Source organism: Aulonocara stuartgranti, assembly GCF_965226115.1.
Source record: "Aulonocara stuartgranti genome assembly, chromosome: 9".
Lineage (NCBI taxonomy): Eukaryota > Metazoa > Chordata > Actinopteri > Cichliformes > Cichlidae > Aulonocara > Aulonocara stuartgranti.
In genome coordinates this window covers 26,770,623-26,796,955 of record NC_138960.1, presented here as the reverse complement: position 1 = coordinate 26,796,955, position 26,333 = coordinate 26,770,623, and the positions used below count along the sequence as shown (strand labels likewise).

Below are 26,333 nucleotides of genomic sequence, written 5' to 3'. Positions count from 1 at the left end.
TACAATACTTCATGTGTCCAAAACTGCTTTTTTTTACAATTTGCAACAAAATGAGAAAAATAAACCAGTTCAGTGTCCGTCTGGTCTACAGTTTTTAGAGACTCCAGAGTTGGATGCGTGATAATGAATACTGATTATTTTCTGAAATCTACTGAGCTATTCATAAACTTTTGACAGCTCAAAGTGCAGTCAATAATTGCAGTGGATATGACCAATGTGTCTAAGCATAATGCAGTATCACCGCTCTGTGTCACTTACAATTTAATTTGTTATCAGTCAGCTAGAATATATTATGTGCCCCAACTGTGCTCGGGAGCTTTCGCCAGAAGTCACGTTGTGATTTAAGTCACGTCTTCAGGGTCAATCTCAGTGAGGTGTCTTACAATCAGTGTGAGAGACGATCTCTGCATGTAAACATTTTATCTTGTTGATTATTTTGCAAAGCACGGCAACATCAACAGGGGATGCAGAACTCGCTGTCACCTTCATATTATCCTTGCTGGAGGCATGCAGCACGAAGAAACCAGAAGGTTCCAGCCAGTGTTTATGTTGAAACTGTGCTGGGTTCATTCAGCAGCACAAATAATGCTCAAGTGGGCCTGACAGTGTATGAGAAGAAACCTTAATCAATAACCAGGACTCATCTGCTTGTAGGCCATCTGCACGTTTTGTTACCCAACTTTTTAAGTTAACTTTTAGGCAAAATATGACAGGTGAAAAAATATTGAAAGACCCACTAAAACCCTCTGGCTGCAGTGTCTGATCTCTTTGCTAAACTTCACTGTTTCCTGCTTTCGTCTTGTAAAACACACTCTTCTGCGCAAGCTTTTCACACTCCCCCTCAAAGCCCTTTCACTTTTGTCCAGGCTTTATTTATACCAGAGGGATATTTGTTTGTGTGTTTCTTTCTTTTTTCCCTTTTTTGATGAAGCAGGGAGGGAAGTGGGCTAGTATGAAATATTTATAGAGTACATTCATCCAATAGGCGCACAAACATGCCTGCACAGAAAAGGCAACACAGTTATGGTGTGTCAGCATGTGGTGCTCGATTACAGCTTAGAGGCAATTTGGACTGAGTGACATGCCCATGATTAGCAGTTTGAAAGATCATACATAGAAATTCACGCATTAGCTGACACAATGTGCTGACAATTCCTCCTTTGGTGTTTGTTCAAACGACACATTAGGCGAAGCTCATTAAGACTTTTACTAATTCAATTAAACAACAGCAATAAGAGAGAAGTGCACCAGAGTCATCTTGTTGCCGTGTTGCACTCCGGAGGCATGGATATGCAGAGGGATGGATATTGATAAGCTTTCACTGAAACGTGCCATTATTGATTCTGCTTATAGGTCCAATTCTTTTATAAATCACTTCTTTAATGATTCACGAGCAAAAAAGTAGGCCGCCATAAATTTTCCAATATGAGCGTGGCTGTTTTATTATCTCTGAACCCTAATGCAGTGCATAAACAGAGCAGAAAATAGGCCTGCATGTAACTCAGGTGTGCAAAATCTCCAACTGACACGAGTTTGAATCACTGCTTTGCAATGCCAAACTATCTCAAAAGCATACCAACAATGATAAGACAAATTCAGTCATGATCACTGTATTTCACTGCATTTCAGTCTGCTGTAATTTATATTCGCCAGCATGGCTCTCTTCTGGGACCTTCTTGTCCTTCCATGACCTCAGTGACATTAACTAAACCAAATACGATGTAAAAAGTGAAGGTGGGTTGCAGAGCAGCTTGCACTTGTGCTGCAAGTATAGGAGAGCTGAAGTTTGTCCTATATGAGACAGCCAATTAGACTTGTAGACGGGTATCTGAGCCATCAGCTTATGTGGTTTCACCTGCTCTACTGGGATTGCAGATGAGCCTGACTTCGAGGGGTGCCTGAACTAATGTTATGCTCAATTTGATTAGCTTGGCAGCATACAGTTCTGATGGGATGGATGATTTGTGGATTGCTGTCCCCAGAGGAGAGAGCATAGCATTTGGCTAATGGTAAGTGCAGCCTACTTTCAACTTTAGGCCAAAAGATGATTTTTCCACACTGCGGATATAACAGACTTTCTCTGACTCTGCTAAAAAATCAAGATGTTTTCAATGATCGAAATTTCTATGGTTAGAAAATTATTTACTGTTGGCATCATTGTAAAGTACTGATAGGTTACTGCTGTAGATGCTAAATTAATTAGCTGAGAATGCTAACATGTAGCTTGTGCTTTTGACAATGAAATGTCATTTTCAACTAATGCTATCAAGTTAATACTGAGTTAATAAACATTATATTTTATTAATAAGTAAACAGGGAAGCCTATTACAGCAAAGCTGACCAATGTACCTTTACTAGGTCACAATGCAGCACAGCACTCAGGTAAAATTCAACATTTATGAGTGAGCTGCCACTAAATACATTTGCACACTTACAGTAGCACCACCTTAAGATCATGAGACATCATGAGTCAGCTAGGACAGCCAGGTCATGTTTCTCTCCCAACTTTGAGAGAAACTTTGTAACTCTTCAGTTAGGGCCTGAGATGGATTTATTCAAAGCTCTGATAGCATCCTTGCGCTATCTGCTGACTGAAATAGATCCCTAACGCATATTCCATCCTGTAACACAGTCATCTACCTAAGTTATCTGATCTCTACGTCCAGTACAGTCTTTAGGAGAGATATGATTGCACTTGAACAATGCTTCACGAGTCCATTAAAAAAAGATGTCCCATAGCGTGGTGCTATTTTGGTCGTCAACTCAGCAGTTTGGCAAATTAATAGTTGGCTGCAAAAGTGTTTCCTGCAGAGACCGGGCCTCCCAGGAAGGGCAGCGAGGAAAGACATGCAGAAAGCACCACAAAGACTTTAACGTAAAGAACAAACTGAGTTTCAGGTCAATGTCTTAGAGAGATCAACGCTTTCAGCTTTCTCAGTTCTGGGCTTCTGGCAAACTTCAAAATCACACCAATCTTTCTTCGACTTTTCGTCTGGCTCTCTCTGTCCTTCCTCTGTAATCAGTCCAACACTGCTGCCCTCTTAGCCACTTTGCAGCCAAACACGGCCCATGACTTTCACAAGACAAATGTCAGGAAGAAAAAGAGACAGAGAGCGAAGGAGAGAGAGAGAGCGAGAGAGAGAAGGCGGGCAAAGTGCAGGCTGTACTGACTGTGAGGCTGACATAAAGTTGTATTTCCTATTACACAGTGGAAATTACAAATATAGCAGAATCAACTTATGCAATTATGCCAAATCCTCACAATTTTAAAACCTGCAGTAATAAACAAAATATACTACTTCTATCAGGAGAAAAATCCTATAATATTAATTCCACTACTCGTAAAATATGTAAGAACTTGCCATGAGCTACGAGACAGGCAGAGCTGAAAGTCTGCATGTTTTTATGCCTTTTGTCTCCTGTTATCATTACTTTGTTGCTGCTATGGCAATTTTTTGTGTGTGTGTATTTCTACGATGAACAAGCCTTAGGCCCTTATGGCATGACAGCATTATTAACCTCTGTGCCTCTGACATCCTCCCCCCGAGAGAAGAGAGCAGAAGGCAGTCCACAGATAAAGCCAGTACCTACCACAACACACATACATACATTTACTTTATACGTCATAATTTTCATCTTATCTGTAGGAGCATATGACGGTTTTTCTTTCTTTAAAGAAAAAAACAACAACAACAACAGATTACTTTCTTACGTTTTTAATAATGTTCAGCCATGTGTCCTGCTTTCCCTCAGCTCTGTCTCTTCAGGGGGTTACAGAGCCAAGGCTGGAGAGAGCAGTCAGCAGGGCTAAGTATAATTACCGCTAAGTGTGCTAGCCCCTGTGCCTGTGTAGTGATCAGTGTGTTAATCACATAGGGCAAGGCACCATAATCAACACTTCCTCGAGGTATAGACCAGAGGGAGGAAGCAGAAACAAACACTTGGACCATGTAACAGTTAATATTCATGATGCGCTGAGTGCTGCAAATAACTTGCAGGGGAGCTTGCCTGTATATATGCAGATAACAACACGGAAGGATCTCTTACAAGCTCCCATCTTCCTCTCCCCCCCGAGTCTCCTGATAACATCATCCATCTGAGTGTGGAGGCTGCGGGAGGAGGGAAAGGCGGGGCGGCGGTGGAGAAGATGCATAAGTGTGTGCGCGTGTGGTGCTTTCTCTCCTGTCACCTCTCCCGGGTGCTTCTCCTTCACAGATAAGACTGGGAAAACCTCGCAGCAAAAACTCACTCTTCCACACACCTCCCACACGCATATGCACACTGGCCAACGCCGCCACCTCTCTTAAAAAGACGCACAGTGTCACACTGAGCCAGCTCTTATGGTTTAGAGACAACGCCCTCTTATTAACCCTCTCAAGGCAGGCGTTGCAGATTTGCAACAGTTAAAAACTATACATATATACACATACATATTTTATGAGTTTTTTTTACTCAGAAGTACCACTGCAAGACTTGGTTGTGCATTAGCAACAAAAAGTTTAATTTGAGCCCGAGAGGGTTAAAAAGAAAATCCCTCCCTTTCTCTCCCCCTCCTCCTTCTCCCTCTCGTACCTCTGCCTGTTATCCTCAATGACTACGCGTCACCCTGCTGTCTGAGTCAAACTGTGTAACCATGGAGATATCTCCGAGCACTACTAACGCAAGTCGAGTAGAAAGCAGCTTTGTGACTTAAACATAGTTTTTTCTGTGATGCTGAGCCTCTTTACCATTCTGAGCGCTCTGCAGAAGCCCTTTGAGCAGCAGGTTGACAGAGACAGATCTCAGGGTAAGGAGAGGTTACTTGGCGCATTGTAATTCAAAGCAAAAAATTCTGACAGCCTGTACAAATGCTATGGTGAATGCCAGCAATATATATATAGATAACATTAGCAGTTTGGGGGAAACTTTTTGTTTAAAGTGGAGGTGCTTTAAGGACATTTTTAGGATATTTCAAACTGGAAAGAACCCTGACACCTGGGATTACTAGTCCACTGGTCATTTGCTGTTGTTTTAGTCAACTCAAGAGTGACTCTGCCCATAAGAGAGAGATTTTTCACCACCATGAGCTGAATTAAGGAGGAGAAAATGTTTACAGCTTTGTCTTTTTTGCTGCAAGGAGGTTCATTGGAGTTGGGTTAGAAAGTTTCAAGCTTAATTTTAATGCCAAAAGAGCGAGTTGTGATAATCCATAGCTATCCTCTCCATTCTTCACACACTTTGTGTCTGTCTTTCAGTTGGGACTGCAGAAAGTCTAGCGGTCACCGAGGAGCCAGCTAATCCCAATCAAGTGTAAGGAGGAAGAAAGAAGAAAGCACAATGCTGAGCCCTAAGTGGCACTCCCCTTCTTTTATATTCCCCTCAACATCAGCATCCACCTAAACACCATCATTTCAAAATGTGGACTAGTATGTGTCTATTGGCTTCAGATCTGCACTTTATGCCAATTGCAGTTGTTGCTCTTGCAAAGTCTCTTTCAAGTTATACGCTGACACTGCAAAACTACACTGCTTCACTCTACCTTGTTGACTTATTGTTTCACAGCTTCACCTGCAAAGACAGGCCAGTGCCTTCACATTTGTCTTCAGCACTAAAATATTCTTAACTTATATACCACACACTAGGGCTGCTCGATTATGGCAAAAATGATAATCACGATTATTTTCACTGAAATTGAGATCACGATTATTTGACGATATTTATTTAACCCTTTAAGACCTACTATAGAACCAAGTCCACCAGAGCTTATATTATTTTTTTTACATGCTGTAGTGCCATTTGTAGGAGCATTTCAAGTTGCTATACATCAATACAACTGTTATAGCCCATATTTTAATAATATGTATGCATTAAGTGCATAGTAATTACATAAATTGCAAAAAAGTGCAATAAACTACAAAAAAAATTGAAAATCGCTTTTGTTTTGTTTACATATATTTCTACTTGGAGAAATTTAAGAGGCTTATCCCTCAAAACTTTAAATACAATAAAGTTGCAAAAAATAGTTTCCCACCACAGGAAATTTATTTTGAGTGTCTTCATAGTTTTATTTTGGAGATACAGCAATTTTTATATACTGCAGGAAAAACAAAAAACAATCCTATGATGCAAATTTGCAAAGAAAACAGCATGTGCATCATTTCACTGTGGGAAGTGTTACGAACAGCTGATAGGAACGGCAAAGCGTGTTTCTGGAATATTATGTTTTTGTTCCTGCAAGCGCTTTTTATTCAATTTTTGCAAAGCTATATGTGGAACGAAACCGTGACCGAGGACAAGCTGATGGCATAAGATGTAAGTACAACTCCTCCGGTTTCATATGCAAAACAAATTATTGCGCTAGCTTACACGGTTCAGGTTCTACAGGGATTTAACAATAGTTACGCAAAACGGAACGTGCTGCTCTGACCGGCTTTAAAGGGTTAACAATGACTTTAAAAAAATAATATAAAATAGTGTGCAACACCACTGAAGTTTTTTTTTTTTTAAACTCTCTTTTCAACCAACGGCAGTCACTCTCCAAATAACTTCTGCTTAGCTTTCCGAGCTTCCCTCGGGTCCTCTTAATCAGCGGTCTCCAACCTTTTTTGCGCCACGGACCAGTTTATGCCCGACAATATTTTCACGGACCGGCCTTTAAGGTGTCGCGGATAAATTAGGGAGGGGCTAATAATCGGCTCAGTCATTTTTAATGATCGTTGAAAGCCCAGATCGTAATCGTGATTAAAATTCGATTAATTGAGCAGCCCTACCACACACACACAAAAAAACAATTCTGGAGGCGAGCCTCAGCACACAGCCTATATTTTTGCCTCATTTTTTGGAATGTCTTTTTCTGTCTTTCTGCTGGGAGTCTGCAATAAATATAAACCAAATTCTGTTTACCACAAGTCAACTGACAACATGGGTTTTCTTTCTAATGAGATGCACCCTGATGATGTTTGCATGAATTTATTCATGAGTGAGGCTGACACGGGGAAACAAGACAGGCACAAGAGCAGCCAAGTAAGTGAATAAGTAAATAAAAACTCAAACAACAGACAGCAAGAGCAACAAACGCTAAAGCCAATAAAAACTAATTTAAAAAAAGCTTGAAATTTGATGAAATTACAGAATACTTGTTTTATGTATCAGCTCTTTTTTTTTTTTTTTTTTTTCTTCCCTAAATGTATGTATCAGCTCTTAATAAAAAATCATCTGGTCCTTAGCAGGTGTTAAAATGAGGAACAATAGCAACACGTGGCATATTACACTGAATCATGATATATTTGACAAAACTGAAGCCAAAATGCTGAAACTGTATGTGACAAACTAAGTACACCATTACTGCTTCCATAGAAAATTAAGAGGGTAAGTAGCAGCCAGGTGCTCATAATGAGATGCACTTAATTAACTGATCATCAGGACCTCTACAAAAGCAGACGTTATGGCAGTTTGCTAGTCTGCAGGGTTATATGGATATTTCCAAAACCGTTTTAAGTCCATCATTCTAAAGATGATTAATCAGTGGAAAACCTTTACGGCACCCGGAGTGACCATCCCAGCAAATTCACTTCAAGGTCAGACTCTGAAATGCCAAAGAACAAAAAAAGACCAAAGAGCTACATCTCACACTCTACAGGCCTCAGTTAGCATCTTAACCCTTGTATGGTGTTCGGGTCTGTGAGACCCGTGTTCAGTTTTTTTCAAAAGAAAAATTAAACAATTAATTATTTTTTCACGTGTAAATGTGTTGTGTCTTTCCACTCACTCCACTTGATTATAACTGATTTATTTATAACATTTTATATAAAAGAAAAACGAGAAGCACATTAATTCATAAATGTGATCTAACAAAGGTAAAGGGAAAAAATTAACCATGTTTGCTGTTCATATGTCTTGTAATTGGGATGAAGTAAACATCTGTTGAGTAATTTAACATAAAATTGTTTGATAGTGTTAATTTGGAAAGCCAAAACTGAGTAACAAAAATACGAACACCACACAAGGGTTAAATGTTAAAATTTATGACATTAGAATTAGAAAAAGACTAAACAAGTATGGCTTGTTTGAAAGGGTTGCAAGGAGAAAGCCTCTAAAAAGAACATGGATTAGGTTTGCATCTGAACAAATCAAAAGATTTCTTGAACTTTTAAAATTCTAAATAACCTGGCCCCTAGCTACTTAACTGATCTCCTCTATCCGTACAACCCGAAGAGAGCACTAAGATCCTCCAGCCAACTGCCCCTAATGCAACCAGGGTCTTGTTTAAAAACCAGAGGTGACCATGCATTTGCCATCGCTGCCCCTAGACTCTGGAATAATCTCCCAGTTGAAATTCGTACTTCGGAATCAATTCAATCGTTCAAATCCCGTTTCAAAACACACTTGTTTAACTTTTGAAACAAATTAGTTTGACTTTCATTCGGCCTGCACTACACCATGTAAATGCAATTTTAAGTATAATTGTACTATTTGTTCTGCCTGCACTGCGGTCTTATTGTGAAGCACTTTGATGCACACTAGTCTTTTAAATGTGCTATATAAATAAACTTTGACTTGACTTGGAACAATGTCCTCAAGACAAATGAGACCAAAGTGGAGATGCTTGGCCATAATGCACAGCTCCATGTTTGATGAAAACCAAACACGACATATCGGCACAAACACGTCCTGCCAACTGTAAAGGAGGATGGTGGAAAGGTGGTGATTTGGGCTTTGCTTTGGGTTTTCCTGCCACAACAACACCTCGTGACTGTAAAACACCTGGACACCTTGCAGTCATTGAGTTCACCATGACTTCTCTGTATACAAAAGTATTTTAGAGTCAGGTGTGAGGCCATCTGTCTGACCTCTAAACTGGGAGGTGCAACATTTTTGGAGCACAAAGGGATCATCCTTAGATCAGACGACAGATTGTTGACTGCATACAGACACAGATACGTGTGTAACACATAAATATCACTAAAATTCTAATCATTAAAACCCTGGCACGCCTTTTTTTTTTACAATTAAGCATGCAGCAGGTGATATTATTTGTCAGATGACTTCATAGAAAGTGCTCCAGATGGCACCAACATCACAGTAAGGGTTGAATCTGCAGAGGTGACACCTAGTATGGAGCCACTGGGCTAGTTGGCATCTACTTGTTACTCTTAACTCCCGTGCACCAAATTTAAAGACAGAGCCAGCCTTATGTGACTATATGAACTTCTGCATTGACTTATCTTCGCTGCTTTGCTGCCCTAGTTGATCTTTTCACCAAAGTTCTGGTTTATACTATAATTTCAGTTTGGCCCAGTCACCATATAACACCTTGACTTTGCTGTCTGCTTCTGGGGAAATAGAGAAGCTTAGCAACCATGGTGTCAATAACATATTGACGCTTGTCTCTGTAACCATAGAAACTTGTGAATGGGATCTGTGGTTCTCATGTGTGTAATGTAGCTGTTTTCACAAGAAAATAATGGAAATATTAGTGGAGATTTTGTGCTTTGATGTCTTGCTTTGCAAATGAAAGTCTATAACTCAAACCTACATCTGCACATATGAGTACACAAATACACACCTTAGAGCGATTTCTGCAATTATCTAAGCCGGGGCAACCCCTTTTACGAAGAGCAACACATGCTGCTCTCTCCCTTGCAGTTTCCCATGATGTTTGCTTTGGTAATGACTCATACTGGATCATAGTCAGTGGTTGTCAGCAACAAAAGAACAGCCAACAGACCACAATAGAAATGTGATATTGAAAAAAACAGTGGTATGAATGACTGAGCAATTGAGCTCAGCTTCATGGCTGAGACAAGCAGGGGGCACTGATAAGGGAGCTGTAATAGCAGTCAGACGTTTACCAGCCTTTGTTCCACAGCAAATGAGAGTGATGATCACCAGGCTTGGGAGCGGCACTGGGTGACTGTTTCCATGGCGTTAGTATGAGTGTGTGTACATCTGAGTGGGTGGTAGCGTAGGTTGGGGTGGAGGCCTGGGTATTATTGATAAGTTGCTTGTCCTTGAGAAAAGCCAGATTGGGACGCCCCCGCTCTTCACGGGAGATTTCCTTTAATTAATCCACACACTCGCGCGCGCACACACATACACACACACACACACACACACACAAATGCAGGCGCACACAGATGACTGCGAGCAGTGAAACAATGAAAGTGAAGGAGAGAGAAAGAGCAAATTTTTAACAGATGTTATTCAAAAAGTCCCAAGCTAGAATAAATTAATTACATTTTATGTTGTATTTATTAGCACAGATAAAAGTTTACAGCCATCTGAGTTGTGAGGATATACTTAGACAGTGTACTGCTTTGAGTTGTCAACATGTTCACAGTAAAATCTTGTGTGTGATGTTTTTATCAAGCTAATTACTACCAAATATAGCGTAAACATCAGGTACAAATCACACTTTTGCTTTTTTTTGGGATTAGAAAAGCATTTTTAATCCTTTGGATAGAATGCCTCATCTGAAAACCATAAACACTTAACATCTTGCCTGCAGCGGTATAACTAATAATTGGTTTTAGCTCAGGAGGTAGAGCAAGTCATCTACTAATTGTAAGGTTGGTGGTTCGATCCCTGGCTTATCCAGTCTGCATGCCAAATATCCTTGGGCAAGCTGATAACCCCACATAACCTCAGATCAGAGTCTGAATGTTAGACAGAATGAAGGATTGGTGAGGTGTGCTGCATAATGCAGGAAGAAAAGTGCTATATAAGAACCAGTCCATTTACTTAACTTTGAACTTTACTTAACTTTCGAAGTAGCGCTTTTTCTGTGTAGAGTTTTGTGTGTATTCTGTGTAGGTCACTTGTACAGAAGTAAATGAGTCAGTGTGACCATCTAGCTTATGGTCCAGTCAAATCAGTTGATCGCCACAGCTGCATTGGAACAGGTATGGGATTATCAAATCGGTAAGACGATAAGCTTCCACAATAGTCCCACAGCCAAAAGAAGCTGGACGCCTACCAGATTGTTTTTCTATTATTCCTCACATGGGGGAAAAGGTAACTGCTTACAGCCTCTTTAGATCCTTACCAAAGATAGACTTCAAATCCTATTACAATTATTCTGAATCATACACAGACAGAATGATGTTAATGCTCATGCAGATTCAAAAACCCAAACTGCAAGCCCCTGCGGGAGGATGAGGAGGCACAAAAAGGGGAACTTCTGGTGTTGCATGACCACACAGACGGTGAATCCTGAGTATTTTGATGGTACCTTTGCAGTACATAGGTTAAGTGCACCACAGCACAGTTTTTACAGCCCAGTGTGTGGGATTACGATGAGAGACGAGAGAATTAGAGGGTTGAAGATACACGAGGAGACGCAGGAAGAGGCAAAAATTAAAGGCAAAAACTTGAAGACGATAATATTGTTAACAGCCCCCGGGAGGCTTGTAGATGCACAAATCCAAACGCATAAAAAAATCTACATGTGGGCCATGAAACAGTTTTGTCAGAAGAAATGCTGCACTTCAAGCGGAAGAGCCATTTTTAACCAGCATGCTGGCAAGAATTTGCCACGCTGAATGTGCAAAGCACAAGCTCTGCGGATGAAGGTGACCTTTGAACTCCCTGTTTAGAAGAGTGCTGTCAGTATTAATAGTGCAAACATAATTCGACGTCCACAGTATAATACATGCAGCATAATAACAAACCGGCTTAAGTGCTGTAACACTTTAAAAGCGGAGCAGCGATGTGTTACTGCTCGCTAAAATACTGAAATTCTGAAATGTTTAAAATAATAAAAGAAACCAAAAACTTTATACCATAATACAGGCAGGTTGCACCTCATTAGCTGAAGAGTTGCTACTTTCTCACATTTATATGATTTCATATGATTGAAAATAGGATTCATCAAACACATGAATGACTCCCTGGCCTTTCATAAAATTGACAGGTGTATTTACTATTTTCAAATGTAGGCCTACAAATTCTTAAATAGAGTAATTTTGGGTATAAATCTGTAATGATGAATAGGAAACCTTTATTACTGCACCCTTGCTAAATTTTATGTGACAAGCATGCTCTTATTTAGCCACAGCAGAATTCAGGATTTACCCAAGCAAGACAAAATGAAACAAGTACGAGGGTGATAATGATGCTGGAGTGACAAAGAGGAAGGATAAATGTTATATTGTGCTCATACCAAAATCCTGTAAAGAGCGAATAAACAATTAAACCTTGACTTGTATATAATCCTATTAAAATTGTGCACACGCTGAAAGATCATGAATTTATTTCCTTAATTAATAAAATTGGCTCCACAGTACTGTTTGTCTTTAAGAGAAAAGAGACAAGACAAAGTTAGGCAGAAAAGACACAATGTACTCACAAGAAATGAGCTCTGTTCAGGCTACTTCTAACACAGCTAACCTGTGAACTTTAATCTGAGGTTTTTTTCAAGTCAGTCTATCTATCTATCTATCTATCTATCTATCTATCTATGAGTGTCTGGAGTTGCTAATATATTTAGTTGTAGCTGCAAAGGTTCTAAGTGTCCATTAATCACTGTTATTACAGAGTAATAAAAAGCAAACACTGTCACAGGCTACATTTTTAAAAGCCTATTAATTCCCATGTAGCACAAGGAGAAAACACAATAAAACCGGCAAATTATATCTTGATTAAGAAGGAGCCAGAGGTATTTCGTCTATGGTTACATAAAGGTTATAAAACAGAGATGTTCTCCGATGACCTAATCTTCCCATTTTTCTTTCTTTGATGTAAGGGTCTTTCCTTCTCAAACATCAGAGTTAAGTTATTCCCTCTAATAAAAGCCCAGTGGAAAAGAAGCTAAAGAGTAAATCTCTGTGCGTAAGCAGTCTGATTTTGCAGATGTCATCAAAGAACGATGTCTTTGTTTGGTTTATTTACGGTTTTCTTGATGTAACTTGGAAAACAAACGGATAGGCTGTATTCTACAAAAGCCGAATCACAGTGTTGTATGACCAGAGTTGACAAAAGAAATCTTTGTGCTCTCATGAAAGCTTTAATGGTCAAGTTTAGCGAACCTGCATTTATAATTCATAACTTTAGATTTTAGTTCTTACTAGAGATGGCACGATACCACTTTTTTATGTCCGATACCGATACCGATATCATAAATTTGGATATCTGCCGATACCGATATGAATCCGATATAGTGTTTTTTAATCAACAAAACTGTTTTTTAAAATATCTTGCTGCATTTTGCAAGTCTGCAAGTTCATACTCAAGTTTAAAACAACAACTACACTAAAGCTATTCTGTTATACCTGTATACAAAAAAAATATTTCATAGTTCAGCAATACTGATCAATCTAATAAACTTAGACCTACACCATCCTCCCTATTCTGGTATTTTAAAGAGTACTTAGCGTAAATATTAAGCAACCTAACTAATAGGGTTCCAACTCCCAGCAACAACAAAAATAAATAAATAAAAAATAGGGAACCACCCCTCACGCTCCACCTCATGATGCTTAATCGACGTAATCAACCTTAATTTGATGCAGTGTAAAAAAAAAAATGCACAGAAATCAATTATTTTTCAAGAAATATTAAATAGATTCAACATCTTTCTTCAACAAAATTGCAGACTGCACAGATGGTACCTTCCCAAAGTAAAAAGTACTATAGCTTACTAGGGTATATATATTAGACTTAATAGTCACTATGTACAGTAATTGACTTCTATTCATTTTACATCAAATTAAAACTTTGGGTGTCAGATAATTATTTATTAAAAGCTCGACATTTTAAATGAGAATAAGAAAGAAAAGTATGTCTTTGTGCCCCCTTTTCCCAGTTAATGCCCTATCGGCCCCCTGGCTAAACTTTGCTAGATCCGCCCCTGCACAGTTACCAGCCGTCAGCTACGTAGAAAAAGATCCTGGTGTAGAAAGAAATATTAAATAAATTCTAACAACAGCTTATCAAGCTTAAACGTGCTGCTGTTGTTCAGCCGCTGGTTTGCTCTTTCTGGTGCAAAGTGGACCAAAAACAAACAAGAGAGACTCGCCACAGAAAAGCCGATCAGCTGATCATTAGCAGTTTCACGATTGAAGTAGCAGCCGGAGAGCGAGAGGCAGTCGCTCGTTAAGCTTAACGTGGGAATGCTTTACAAACATTCAGAGATGGACTTACACACTTGCTTTACTTCTCTCGGGGATAACTTTGTCGGAGATGAAATGCCAGGTTGCTAGCGAAGCTCCACATGCTATCCAGACCACCGACAGGTCCTGCATGCCACAGCTGCTCTATCACGTGATGCATACTGCTCCGACGTGCTAACGTCGTTCTGAGGCGAGTTACGGCGTGTTGCAAGTTTTGTGAGGTGCTTTCGTGATATTTAATGGATCGGATTACATTTTTTATTTTTCTCCGATATCCGATCCAGTAATTTAGGTCAGTATCGGACCGATACGTAATATCGGATCGGTCCATCTCTAGTTCTTACTGAGCATGTGAAAAAGTTTGAGAATTATTAGTAAGAGTTTGCAGGCTTTCAGAAATTGCCCTGCTTTTTGAACTTTTATTTCCTACTTATTTACCCCAGCTCTGCAAAACTGAGTAAGAAAACATTTGAACAACACTTCCCACTGTGATGCCTGCTCCAGCTGCCTATGCTGGAGGAAGTTGAGGTCAAAATAATTGGCTGTATCTCTTATGGTGTCACTGATCCCTTTCCCTTGTTCTGCTATGTTGACTCTGCTGTGTGGCAGCAGGTAAACAATTTATTACAGTTAAGTTTCCCCAAACGGCAGGGGAGCTCTTCCTCTACATAATTTAAGCAAGGGTACAAGAACATAAGTCCCTTCTGTCTCACCCTGCTAGTGATGCACGTCGAGCTAACACCAGGCAAAGTGATTCTTCGCTGAGCAAACAAACATAACCACTCTCCACAACACTGCTTAACACGATTGATATGCTTGGGGCAAGACTTAGGAAATGCAGGCTCTCTTGCACACACACATAGAAAGATGACTAGGCTAATGTAGAATATAACAAGTGTTAATCGCCGCTCCTGGCTTTCAAGGTCGAATACCTTTACATACTATTAGGAAAACTAGCATAGCAACACATTATAGTGCAACAAATACAATTGCAGGACACTTCTTATAGGATCTGACAATACTGTATAATTTTCACAGGATGATCATGTAGAGTTAAATGTACAGTATCATCACTGTCAAGTGGGAAGAGAAATGTTCGCTGCTGTTCTGTTAGGGTATAAATGTGACTGACAGGAAGAAACCTGCGGTAAATCATGCAGCTCTTAGTGACTGGCCCATTAGCAGACAATGTAATGAGGAGCATTAGAAGCCGTATTGACCTCCCATCAACATTCGGCCTCGTGCTTCAAAATTTATGGCACTAAAACGGCCTGCTGAGGTACCCTGTGCTCTCAGAAAATCCCGCAATCAATGTCAAATATTGATTCTCTTTCATTAATTCAGGTCACACGGCCTCCCAGTGTGGGGCTTTTACTTTGAAAAGCCTGTTTGAAATTTTCATCAGAATTAATGGGGAGGGCTTTGCAGGGAAATGAGCTCGCATAAACTGGGAGGTATGTTTGTAATAATGGATTGAGAGGTATGAGCGCTCGGATGGACCAAAGGGATTAGTGGTGCAGCGAGTCAGATTTCTTTGTCCTCAACAAATTCGAGTTTAATTCTTCTCCCTTTTCTCCTTTTGCATCTACGTAGGCTTCCTTTTTAAGGATAAAAACACTAGCTGGACTTTGGCGCGATACCAGTGTGACACAAATATTGTCTCCGCTTGCAGCACATAAAGACGATATTCCTGAACCGCTGTCTGCTGGTCTTTGTGTAACGTGTGTGTGCATTGTCTTGGGTTTAAAAGCTTTCCGGTGCATCTGAATGATGATGTCATCGCTGGCATCAGTAGTTTCTGCTTGACAAACAGGAACAGTGGCTATCGTGGCTGCCAGCAGTTGTGGCTAAATTAGGCTTGGGGACAGCAGACCACACTCTGATGTCACCGGTGGTCTCAGACCAGTTGCCACGTGAACATCAGTGGCTTTAACCTTGGCACCTAGATTACATTGCCTTCCATGACTGCATTCCCCTCCGACTATCCCCTCACTTTCTCCGTCTCATTTTGCACGATGAGAAAACAACACTGCCCGCCCCACGCTTTAGTGTTTCTGCTGTGGAACTGTGGAAATCCCAGATAAAATTAAGACCTCCAGATCCATATTTTTTTCAGTGTCTATTGTCAGAAAGAATCACACGCTAAGTAAATACCCAGTAACATGCAGAGACAGCACTATAGCTTAGATGAGCCTTTGAAGTCTTGCAGGAATCTGTGACCTTGCTTTGCAAATTTATATTTCAATATGGTGGAAATTGAAATCCTATGGTTAGATAACAATGTGGTTATTGGGAGCCTTTGCAAAACCCTGCGTAACATCAAGTGGCAATTATGAAAGCAGAAAATAAAAGGGATCAAAAACTTCTCAGAGTCACCAGTTGAGGGTGTCAATCCCCACAGACTTGCTGAAAAGACCTAACTTTTGGACAGCTACGTTTACAGCTACATACATAAAACAGTCTCTACACAGGACTTTGTGACACCCATGTAGGAAGCAACTTCAACTTTGCTTAAAAGTTATGCATGATCAAGGTGTGGCTTCTTCGAATAACAGGTGGCTACAGCTATCATTTATATACAGCGCCACGGTGACAAACCACCCCTGCTTTGACAATGTCGAGAGTCCTTGGTGCACTTCTAAAAATAATCCTAAGAACAATCTGCAGCATCAGAGAGCGTACAATGAGAATCACTCGACACCACACACACACTACAATTTACTTTCCTGACCAACTGGCGTCATCTGGAGCAGACTTGATCCAACTCGGTCTGATCTGTTTTAATTCCACCAAGGCAACTGTAATAAGCTTATTACAGCCATGCTTTGGTTGTCACGTAATGCCCACCCCTATTAATATTGATATTTGCCTTCATTGCCTCTGGCTCTCCTCCTCCTTTCTTTCCTCTCAATTCATCTCCTTATTTCAGCACAAATCCTGAGAGCGGTGTCTTGCACCCATCTAACACATCGTCGCTTGTGAGTGAATGACTGGATGGAGAATCAGCGCAGTGTGACGCGGTCTTTGTTTTCTCTAATGTCTCTGTTCAGGGAGAGAAAAGAGACAAGTTGCTGAAGCCATCTGTTGGAGGATTAGGAGTAATCATGCCCGACAAGCAAACTCCCATATGATTCTGTGTGCCACAGTCAAGTTTATAACCACAAAGCAGGCAGATATTGATGATAGCAAGCGGCACCCACTCGTATGCTGCGTTGCGCTGGAGCATCCGGCTTCACTGTGGGCTGCTGGATAAACAAACAATATTTTTCTCTTATGTCTGTGCGATGATGTTTGAGGCTGTTTTGGGAACACACAGAACATGTGTATGCCTTTAGGGCAAATTCTATGCTCTTGAATGCCTACATACCACATGCGGGAGCAATTATACACAAATGTTATTTGTATGGACACCAAATATGCTTAAACATTAATTTAATCTGTTGTATTCATTTAATTAGTTAAACTTATTTTTAACCCCCCTCTTGCACATAATGAGGCTTATAGAATTAAAGGGTTAACCCCTGTGGACCTTTAGAGGCTCAGACACTGACCATTAGAGACAAATGACCACAATACATGACACGGCCCGGCGAGGCATTTCTTGCTGAATCAATCTCTCTTAATAATTAATCTGTAACTTTCTCTCTTTGTTTCCCAAGTGTGCCATTGCTTTGATCTTAATGGATCTGCCGACACATAATGCTGATCTGTCTGTAAAGAATTGTTACAAATGCCCTCCACTTACTTTATCTTTATTTGGAGCTGCCTGTTCTGGGTCAGCACTTTGGGCAGGTAGGCTATTTAAAGGAGTGTAAATGTTCAAAGACTTTTCATGGGTCCCAAAAGGGAGGCTGTAGAGGATGGATCAGGTGAGTGTTTTGGGGGGAAACTGGCCATAAAATTTCCACAGAAAAAACTGCAATAGTGAAATGCTTAAAAAGGAATATATGGGAATATTTGCATTTCACTTATTTAGTTATTGGGTGGGTGTTTATAAGCAAGAGTACACTCACTTAGGGGGAGATACAGGAGAGGTGGAGGAAGATCTCAGCCTGGGCGTTTACCGTCTTATGTAGTCTGGAAGATGTGTGGATGGTGGGGTGGGTGCAGTTTTCTCTGTGGTGGGGTTGGGTGGACTGTCCAGGGCTCTGTGGAGCCGGAGGGCGCTACTGCACTGGGCCCCGGTCTGATGGGCCTGGGCCCCCCTTCCCTGGCGGGTCGCGAAGGGTGGGAGTGCCTACTGGGGTCAGCGGGGGAGCTGGCCCCAGGGAGGGGTTACCTGCCCCTCCCTTCCTTCCCTCCCCATCTCCAGCTGCCTCCCTCTTCCCGCTCCTCCACAACCACCCACACATGCAGGGCCTTGGAGTGGGGGTATGTCACCAGGGTGCAGAGGAGGCTACCCCCCCCCCCCCCCCCCCCCCCCGTCCCCTTCTGGCTGCCTCTGCCTCAATTTTATCCCACAACTTAGACATTCACATTATTCACACTCTCATTACACATACATATAGGATCTTGGGGGTGGGCACAATCACGGAGTCCAAATTACCATCAGGGTGTATACCTCACCCCTGACGTCGTTGCCCACCTCTCAATTTTAAATACACTTAGTCATTGAGGGCTAGCAGGAGGGACTATGCGCTTACCTGCTGCTCCTTGGCAGGTAGCTCCATGCCCTCCTGGGTTTTAATTGCACCTTAGAACACATATGCATCAACACTACAATGAGCGGGTGGAGGGAGGTTTGGAGTCTTCTCCCACCCTCATTCTCTGCGGCCTGCTGGAGCGGGAGGGCTAGTAGGAGGAGTTGGCCGTCCGACTGCGGTCTGGGGTGTGGGGCCTCCCTGCTGCTGCGGAGTCAGGGTGGTCTGCCTCTCCCCACCGCAGGGAAAAGGGTAACACCACCTGGGTCTGGGTGCAATTCCCCCCTCCAGGGGCAAGGGTACCTAGACCCGGTTTGTAGAGTACGCTTGGGGAGTGTGATCGTGTGTACAGCGTCTCTTTATGTCTGTCTCCACGTTGGTTGAGTGTGGAGTGAGTGCATATGAGAGCATGAGGGTGGGAATGGATGTTTGTGTCTGTGTGTGCCTGTATGTCTGTGTCTATATGTCAGGTTGGGTATCAGACGCCACCTCTCTGGGGACACCTCAGGCCCTCCAAGGTTTGGAGGCCTATCTCCACCCACCACCACTTCCCCTGCCGGTGGCGGACTCCCTCAGGTGTCGGTGTGTTGGTGGTTCTTTGTGTCTGGGGGTGGGCGTCCGGGTACACACCGGCTCACTCCTTGGCGGCCGCTTGTCGGGGCCTGGGGCCTGGGGCTCGCTCGGGCCCCTTTGGAGGTGGGGTGCCCCCGGCCTCTCGGCCTGGGGCTCGGTCACTCAGGCACAGCTGGGGGCCGGCGGAGCTCACGGGCGCGTCACTGCAACTCCCCCTGACTTCTGCTCCGCGGCTGCTGGGCGAGCCCTCATCTGGGACTCTCCTCAGCTCTTACTGGAACAGTGGCACGGCTGCCCCTCTGTTGGTCTTCCATGGTCTCTTGTGTTCTGGGGGCCTCTGGATGTCTGGAGTTTTGATCTCCTCCATACCCGCTTCACACCCTGGAGGACGGGGCTGTGGCCCCCCCACACTCCCTAGCAGATCATTACATGGAGAAACCTTTGGAATGCAAGCATGCTGATCCACACAGGTATGCACACATGGGTATTCACAGACGCGGACTAAAGCTTTCTTGGCTGCTGCCTCAAAGCACACTGTGCGCTGTCTATCTTGCGTGCTGCACAATATCGTTTATTATTTAGTAAATATTGATATCTATGACTAGCTAGTTTATTGTGATGGTGCTTTGTTTTCTCTATTATTATGTTGCTCTTTGTTGTTTGCTGTCTCCTCTGTTTGTTTTTTTTGTTTGTTTTTTTTTTTTTCTCCATACAGGTGACCCAGGAGTTCTTTTTTTTTTCTCTCTCTTCCCCCCCCTTCTCACCGTCTCTTCTCCCCTTTGGTTTTCTTTCTTTCTCTCCCCCTCTTTCTCTCATTCATTCCCCCTGTCCTATTTATTAAAAAAAAAAAAAAAAAAAAAAAAAAAAAAAGACAAAGGATGAACTGAAGCTCTGCCATCACGTAATGTCGCATACTGCTGTTTCTGATGTCATTTGGAAAAAAAAAAAAAAAAAAAAAAAAAGAGTACACTCATCTATGAATGAAATACACTTATCAGACACTTTATTAGGTACACCTTTCTAATACCAGGTTGCCTTAGTACTTCGTTCCACCACATACCTAAGGTGCTCTATTGGATTGAGGCAGCTGCAATAATCAGCAGTTGTATTTAAACAATGCTCCATTTGGTAATGAGTGGTTCAAAGTGTGCCAAGATAATATCCCCCACACAATTACGCCATCATCATCAGCCTGAGCGGTTGATACCAAGCAGGATCGATCCATATTTGATTTTGTTTACATCAAATTCCGATCGTATCATTCCAGCAGAAACCTAGACTCATCAGACCAGGCAATCTTTTTCAAATCATTTTCTATTGTCCAACTTTGGTGAACCCATGTGAACTGTAGCCTCAACTTCTTGTGCTTAGCTCTCAGGAGTGGAAACTGCTGTGGTCTTCTGTTTCAAAGTTCCTTATGTTCTGCTTTCAAAGATGCTCTTCTGCATAACTAGGTTGTAACAAGCAGTTATTTGAGTTACCGTTGTCTTCCTATCAGCTCAAAAAAGTCTGGCTGTTTTCATCTGACATCAGCAAATCATTTTCACAGAGAACTCCTTTTCAGATCATTCTCTGTAAACCCCAGAGATAGTCGTGTGCAAAAATAGCAAATAGAAGTTTCTGAAATACCCAGATCAGCTCGTCTGGCACCAATAACCACGCCACATTCAAAGTCACTTTAATCACCTTTCTTGCCACATTTTGATACTCAGTTTGAACTTCAGCAGGTCATGTTGACCATGTTAGATCTTGTATTAAAAAGCAGCAGAACGTGTACCTGATATAGCAGCTGTGGAATGAAAAACAAATAACCTTTGAATGTTCTTGTGATAAAAACGAAATGGGTGGAAAAAACAGAGAATCAACAAAATGAATCAGAGAAGGACGTAAGAAAAGAGAAGGGAAGAACAAAGGAAACAAGGTCACCTGTCTGACTATCTGAGGAACTGGGTAAAAATATCCTTTACCGCTGCCTCCTTCATGACTAATGAGCTGCATCCACACACTTTCAAACTAGGGGCTAGTAATTTATTTATTTCTTTATTACAGCTTTTTTCCTCTTTCATTTTTAGATTCATTTCCTTTGTAAATTCCTGAGAATTCAGCTACAGGGCCAAAAAAATCTGCATATACAAGAGCTCTCCAGTAGATATGAAAGATTAGCTTAATTTTACTGTTCTGCTTGTCCTGTCTATGTGCATGCATTCACGTAGACACAGTGTGTGTATGTGTGTGTGTGTGTGTTGGTTGGGAGGAGATGGGAGTCAGGCACATTGACACAAAATACTTCAGATGGAAGTAGATGTGGGAGGACCAAGGAATCTCCCCAAGAGTCTTTGCTGCATCCATGCCATATTTGGTGCTTCTCCGTTTCACTGTCAGTCAAGCCAAGTTTCAAGCACAGTGTGTACATCCTGTGGACCTAGGATAAAAAGCCTTTACAAATAATTTTTAGTGTTTGTTTTATCTTGCTTGTACTGCCCAAAGGTTGGCATTTATGCTATCAGCACTATAAAGATGTGCCAGATGCTGTTGTTCACAGAAAAGTTTAATGAATTGGCTTTGAAATAGTTTTTGCAACTCAAGTCAGTGCTGGGTACGTCTGTGAGAATTCTAACCCATTTAACAAACTACACCAAAGTCAACTAAAGTAAATCATAAGAACTCTTGTGTGACAGTAAGCCACCTTCAGCTGTAAATAAGAGGCTAGTCCAAGCATGCCGGCCCCCCTGAAAGAGCTACTGTCCTCCCAGCTGCTAAAACACCCCAGGCATCATGCACCCCGGCTTATGATCCCTGACCAGAAAACAAGCACAATCTTTGGTATCCCCTTGATAATCTACACTCCTCAAGACACACACACACATATCCACACCCACATACACCCATCTCTCTGTCCCTCACTGCTTTCACTTCAGAGCAATAGCTGAGTGTAGGAGCACAATCTGTATTTGTGCAAGTGTGTAGCAGTTTCTCCTGCCTCTCTCCACTGATCTGCAGCAGCGTTGGTGGGGCCGCCTACACACCTTCCACATCATCAGTTGCATCCTGACTGCTATAAAGTAGTAAGTCCTGTGAGTGAGTCCATTACCGATGCCAACATTTTGCCACCATAAGCCTTCACAGTGGATGTTTGGAGGGCTGAGAGTAACTTGACATCGGGGGAACTGTTCCATTTTTAGACACTTGCATAGTCACAGGCCATTGCTGCTTTTCATAAAGGATTATTTCACAAGGGGATGCACCTATGCAGGCAGGAACTGAAACCTGTAACAGGAACTCCAAGACTTATCTCACACAGCAGCAATGAAAAACATCCACAGACGGCTACTTCTGCCTTGCGTTATAGCATCCGGTTAGATGGAAAACACGAGATGAAAGATGAACCTACAACAGCAAAGGACAGATTCCGACACAGACACAGACACAGACGAGTCTTCTGTGAAACATGGGATACTAAGGCAGAGGAAACCTTCTATTAACTTCCCTCGGGCCTGAATGAAGACAAAAAGAAATCCTCTTATTATTTCTGTTACCCATCCCAGACTCCTCCTCTTCTTTTCTTTAAGAGACCACCTTTAACCCAACAGCAAAAGAGGATCCATTGTTTTCCTCCCTCTTCCGCCACACCTGTCACTGTTTGTGTGAACAAAAAGGCCTCGGTGATGGGTAGATTGGTGCCTTTCATTTGTCTAGCCCATTGCAGTGCTTACTGTGAAGCTGTAATTAGTGTCAAGAACAAATTTGTTGGTGCTAATAAGGCTCCAAGCTGTGGTGCTAGCAAGCGCAACATGGCAACACACAGAGTGGAGGGACCAGATGTATCTGCTGTTGGCTGACAAATAAGTAGGCTGGAGAGCTAGAATTGGAGGAAGCGCCTGGCATCTTCTATCTAAGCTAGAAAAGTGTGGCTGTAAATGTGCCAGTGTTGGTCTCCTGGTGTTTTTGTTGGTTATTTGGTGAATACTGAAATAGTTCAAGAAATAGTGGATGCAACGCTGACTTTCATGGTGCTCAAGAAAGTTTGAGCACCACGAATGTCTCTTTGTTCCATCGGCAAGTCACATTTTTCTTTCATTCACTGAAATCTATTAGCATCCACAAGATTATCATAAACAGTTTTATAAAGGTAGTCATTGTATTCAGGTGAAGTAACACACTAATCCACTCTGGAGATTTCCCCTGATAGCTCTACCATAGGGCTCACATTTATGGTTTTGTCCAAAAATGCTTAATTACTGGAGGGATTGTTGTGAAATTTTATAAATACAAGTAAGAATGAACCTCATCAACTTTGGTGATCCCCGACTTTTTACCTATTACGCTTTATTCATTTCCATCAGATTTGGCTTAACTTTTAATCTCATGCCAACTAAAAAGTGTGAACACGTTACAACAGAGACAATGAACGATGTAAACACTGTGTCCACTACAAATCAGCCTGACTGTGATGTTTGTGTTATGATCACAGATGACACAAACGCATGGCGCCTGCACTTTATAAGAAACATGCAACATGCAGGGAGAAAATTTAGAAGAAACAACATGAGGAAAAGTGGTAAAGAACAAAGACAGAGACATAGGGAATATGAGAAAAGGTGCAGCTGCCTAACGAGGACCAGGTGAAACCAATAGAAGGTAGACAGGAAGCAAAGGAACTGAAGGCAAACAAGGCAGGTAATACTTTCAAAATAAAACTGGAAAACAACCAAAATCTAAGAAACTCTTGAGAAAATACCCAATGCAATGACTGTTAACCTTAGCTTTAACCTTTTCCCTGCTGCAGACTTTTCGTATTGTGATAAAAAATCCAGTTTTCTCATATAACATAAACCTACAGCAGCTCAACTAAACAAAGTGCATTTACAGGTATGTGGTGCCAAAGTACACAGAGCTATTCTTTCATTCAAATTTGACAAAAAAATGTGCAATGCAACAATCTTATCGACCATAATATGATTGAAACCCCAAAGAGGCACCACAGAACAGCGAATAAGAAATAAAAATAACAATGAATCCACAGGATGACGCAATAATATTGCTGATTTACTTGTTCTAAGATTATACTGTGGCACAGCAAAGAAAGCCTTGATGAAAAGATTTATGTACACTGAGATAATCTCTAATCCATAAAATGATCCAAAATGAGAACACAAAGGCTAGCTGAAACCACGCAACACTAATGGAAACCCTAAAAGGAGGAATTTTCCTACAGACTGGGGCAGAAAACATAATTTCATTTCCTGTAGGATGTAATAGCCAAATCAATCATACCCATTTGCAATGGGTACAAAAATTCTATCTCTCTTAAGAGCTACCGGTTCTTTCTGCTTAAGATACTCCTCACCCCTCAGTAGAGCTTGTTCGCCGAGGAACTAGATCTCAGAATACCAATGCAACACCTAGGCTGTCTCACAGAAGCATGTTATCAAACAGGGTATTACTCCAATATATTCAGACAGAGATAATACATACACGGTATGCTCTCAGCAGATATATGCCTATCAGAATTTTATTGCTAATAACTGAAGAACTAAAATCCTTTATTGTAGACTGAGGTATTAGATACGCTCCTGTGAGCTCAGAGAAAGAGCAAGAGTGTTGGTGCAGCTCAATTCACCTTGTTGTTTAGGAGATGAATGTAATTCATAAGTGAGAATATAAACTCCAATATGGGGAACGATTCTTCAAAACATGGCTCAGCGTATTGGTTAAAGCAACTCAATTACTGTAGTTCACAGGGCCCATCAAAGTAAGTAACAGGGGATTCAGGCAGTTCCTCAAACTGTATAAGCCCACTGAATATTAGATTTGATTGTCTATTCCCTTTGCTTCTCTTTATTCCACCCACCTCTGGCTCCTGTCCTTGCCTCCCTATCTGATGTCCCTGTCAAGACTGTCAACCAGAAATAAAGTAAGCCTGTTTATCAGATAGTGGACAGCATGCCAGTGTTGATTAAAGCGCTGCTGAACAATCTCTATTTTTTAAGAACGCAAATTGAGCTATATATTACAGCAAGACTCCCTGCCAAAGAAGAACAGGGTTCCCAAAATATAAGAGACTTCTGCTGTTTGTTAAATTACACTTCATGTCAGAATATAATGAGGATAGAAGCTTCCTACTTTTACACACACAGTGTGACTCATCATCAGCTATTTATCATTACAACATTTTTTCCTCTTACTGATTAAAGTCTGAGATAATCTTGGCTAGGTGAGGAAATGGACTCTGCTGCTTTGCCTGTGCTTCCTTTGTGTTTAATTGGAAGGCTGAGCACTTAAGCATCTAAAAAGAGAAGAAGCCTCTTTTTGTTGGGAAAGGTAAAGCAAATGCACGTACTGTTAAGTTAATCAGTTTAAGTTAGAGCACAGAGTGCACTCTGTTTTTAATCTATCTGCTATCAGCAACAGATGCTGAAAAAAATGTTGTGTCTACTATAAATGGAATACATATTATATAAAAGCAAAGACATTGAAAATGGGGGGGATTAAATCTCCTATTATGGTATATACAATCTGACTGGACCTTAGTACATTTACAAGAGAAACCTCTTTTTTTCTTTCTCTCTGTCTTTTTTTTATTTATATAAATGGCTCACACTCAACATCTGCTAAACATGGACTCATCTGTTTCACCCCAGCTGTTCCCGAAACTAAACATTTATGTTTAGGCAAATCAAAGCACTTGGTGGAAGTAAGATAAGGACCACTGTTAATGTTAAAAGCTGAAACTGTCAGTGTCTGGAGTGAAAGGGTGGGGGAGGCAGACTTCAACAAGAAAAAGCAGGCTCTTAATGTAGGTTACAAACAGAAGTAAAAAAAAAAAAAAGACACAAGAAAAACAAGAAAAGGAAAAGAAAAACACAGCACCGAGACCCTTTGGAGGAGTTGGTATCGGTGCGGTTCCAAATGAATTCCAGAGCGGTTCGTTTATGGCGTTAATGTGATCCGACCGTGATCCGACTCTACTACCATGTGAACATTGCAAGTTTGAGCTAAAAAAAACCTTAGCTACACATCAGTTGTATTCTGG

General features: G+C 41.4%; 2 protein-coding genes across 3 annotated transcripts in view; one reads left to right on the top strand and one right to left on the bottom strand.

Annotated features, from left to right (window-relative positions):
• The window catches only part of kcnb2b (potassium voltage-gated channel subfamily B member 2b), a 99,499-nt gene that overhangs the window by 10,817 nt on the left and 62,349 nt on the right, over window positions 1–26,333 (bottom strand). The gene's annotated exons all lie outside the window — the stretch shown is intronic.
• The window catches only part of trpa1b (transient receptor potential cation channel, subfamily A, member 1b), a 129,989-nt gene continuing 109,280 nt past the window's right edge, over window positions 5,625–26,333 (top strand). The window contains exon 1 of one of the 2 annotated variants that reach the window (XM_082546630.1): window positions 5,625–6,291. The gene's annotated coding sequence lies outside the window, so the exon portion shown is untranslated. The remainder of the gene's footprint in view (window positions 6,292–26,333) is intronic. The other variant, XM_082546627.1, reaches the window with a different exon arrangement.